General features: G+C 52.3%; 1 protein-coding gene across 2 annotated transcripts in view; it reads left to right on the top strand.

Annotated features, from left to right (window-relative positions):
• The window catches only part of LOC127749725 (uncharacterized), a 141,407-nt gene that overhangs the window by 61,415 nt on the left and 77,094 nt on the right, over positions 1 to 2,898 (top strand). The window lies entirely within an intron of this gene.

Below are 2,898 nucleotides of genomic sequence, written 5' to 3'. Positions count from 1 at the left end.
GGGGGGTACTATTCTTACTAAACCAAATTCAAATGGGAGGATGGCTCTCATACTTACACAGCGACGGTGAGCTACGGCAGGCAAGCGTGCGCCGTGCATGCCTCAATCCGGTAGAGTCAATACTGATAACAATACTGAAAAAAACTGCATTGCAATTTGAAGCAAAATGGTTTGTTATGACAAAAACTTGATTTCGTAGACTCTGTAGCTGCTTTCTACCACGCACCTAGTCTCATTTGGGAGGTGGCGGCAAACGGGTTGTCCGACAGGTTCCCACTTTAGCAGTCCAAATTTAGGAGGTGGCACTTGCAATGAGGGAAGATTCCACTTGAGACACATCAAGACAGCGTCTCGGCACCGGCCGGGCTTACGTCTGAATCGGGGCCCTCGTCCTTTGGTTTCCGCGTGTACAAGGCTGCCCGAGCACTTGTTGGTGGCCACTTACGCCTCCTTTTGTGCCGAGTGTGTCATGACCTGTTTGCCCGCCCCGGCCGCCTCCGAACCAGGTACAGGCGAGTAGAAAGGGCCCGGCGGAGGCTGAGCCGGGCAAAGAGGACAAGGAGGGGGGTGTCTTGGCTGCCGGGCAGCCCGTATGTCTCAAGCCACCCCTGAAATCCTGTTGGAACCACCGGTGCCTGCGCCCGGCTGCGCCCCTGCCTGCCTGCCCTGCCTCGCCCCAGCCTCGCCACGCCATGGAAACGCTATATTGCCGGTCGACCGATACTGGTCACCCTGGGCACTGGGCAGGGCTGGGCAGGGCTCGGGGGCCCACCGCCTGCCGGCCCCAGGGCCCGCCGTTTGGCGCAGGCAGGGGCAGGTAAGGGTCAGGTAAAAAGTCACTCAGGCTTCCGCCTTCCCTTCCTCTCCTGCCTCCTTCATTCTCGCGAGGAATCTACGCGCACCGCGCCCGACCAACCCTCCTTTTTCCACGAATCAAATGTCGTCGTCGTGCGTGCTGGAGGTGGCCTCTCCTACGGAAAAATTTCATCTCAAGGTTGTCACTTTGAGAAGACAAAAAGAAGTCACGACTAAATTTTGCTGCGGAATGATGGCCTTGACGCAAGTGGAAGTTGCTACGTGACACGTCACGGCATGTGCATGGCATGCGCGCACTTTAGAAAAAGAGAGAGATAGAGAGAAGAGAGAATAATAGAGAAGAGAGAAGAGAGAAGAGAGAAAAGAGAGGGAGAAGAGAGAGAGAGAGAAGAGAGAGAGAGAAGTGACAGACAGACAGACAGAGAGAGATACAGTCTGAATCATCGGATACAAAACCGTTACTGACCACACTGCTATTCAATTCGTGTGACGTGACATTTGGTTCTTTTGTAAGAGCTGCCCCATTGGTGATCGTGATGGCACATTTGTTTTAACGTGACTCAGCCGGGTCACGTGGCAAATTCTACCGTCACCTGAAAAATACCGTGACAGCAGCATGCAAAAGAGTGTGACAGCAGTTTTCACGGGTAAATGTCTGTGACGTCACATGAATGACAGTGTGCAACGCCTCCCACCCCAACCCCTTACTCCTCTGCCTGTCACATCCACGCTAGGTGCTCTTGACGTGTGGAGCAGCGCCTTGTCGCGATCGACCAAAACGCTTCGCGCGCGTCGGAATAAAGTGAATGAAAATTTTGGGCGGCGGCAAGCGCTGTGCGGGCGGGCCGGGGGGGAAGCAAACTAAGAAGTGGGTGGGCAAACTTGTCTCCTCTCTCTCCAACCCTTTCTCCCGCTCGCCGCTCTCTCTGACGTGTCCTTGGGCTGTGGCCTGTGGCGGCGTGGGTCCCCTCCGCCCCCTTCTCTCTACTTCCAGGGACCCGCCACCACTGGCAGCCCGGCGCGTGGCGTCGCGTGGCGGCGGCAGCCAAAAGGGTTGCTCAAGCAGCATCATTATTCCGGACGTGCGTCTCGGACCAGGTTCAGAGGGAAGGACCACTATCCACTGGCTCCTCCTTCCTTTCCCTACTCTCGTTCTTACGAAACCCTTCTTTCTCCATCGCCTCCGGTCCTCTCAGTCGACGCCGTCGCTCTCGTCGGTGTCTCATTCCTTTCTAAATGTAGGTTCTAATAACCACAGGTCTTTGCTTTGCCCCTCCTGGACGCTATGCCGCTTTGTACCTGCCCTGCTTCTGAGAAACCAGGAGACCGCACTGTTAAAAATAAGGCAGAACTTCACGAAGAACTCGTTGTGAAAAAATTTGCCAGAGAACTCTTTGTGAAATCACAACTCTTCTCGTTGCCAATAATTGAAAACTTCAGAAATTATTACGATTGGCTTTCAACTATTTCCAAGTAAGAAAGCAAACTGCACTATGTTTTGATTTCAAAGAAGTGTTGTGATTTTACAGTCGCTTTCGTATCGTGGAAGTGTTGGAAAATCACAAAATTTTTTTTTAACAGTGCGCTCGGTGAAAACTCCCTTTCTGACTTTTGACCATCAACGTTTCTGTGCAATGATAAGGTATTCGCAATTTGTTAACATAAATCGCCAACTGTATTGTTGATTGCCTCTTTAGTTTCATAATCAACAAAACGTTTTGTTGATAACATCCAAAACAAAAGTGCTCTACCAATTAACAACATTGTTATTTGTTGTCTTACAATTGCACAAAATTGCTATCCGCACAGGATGAGGCACAGAATGAAAAGCTCCATAGGTAAACCTGCTGAGCGATGTGTTGACAACCGCGATATTCCCAACGGATTTAAATGAACCTTGTGAATTGAATTCCAGCATTCCAGCGGGCGGTGCGGTGGTCGGTCCCGGGCCGGCAGATACGGGCAGGTCAGGCGGTCAGGCTGGCGGGCCGGTGGAGCCAAGCGGAGCCCTGGTGGACAACAACTCACATGACTTGATAAGGCCGCTCGTTCCGGCTGGCCTGTATTGTGGTAACCTACATC

Source organism: Frankliniella occidentalis, unplaced genomic scaffold, assembly GCF_000697945.3.
Source record: "Frankliniella occidentalis isolate FOCC.00 unplaced genomic scaffold, Focc_3.1 Scaffold82, whole genome shotgun sequence".
Lineage (NCBI taxonomy): Eukaryota > Metazoa > Arthropoda > Insecta > Thysanoptera > Thripidae > Frankliniella > Frankliniella occidentalis.
Note: the sequence above shows the minus strand (reverse complement) of the source record. Positions and strands in the feature narration are given on the sequence as shown.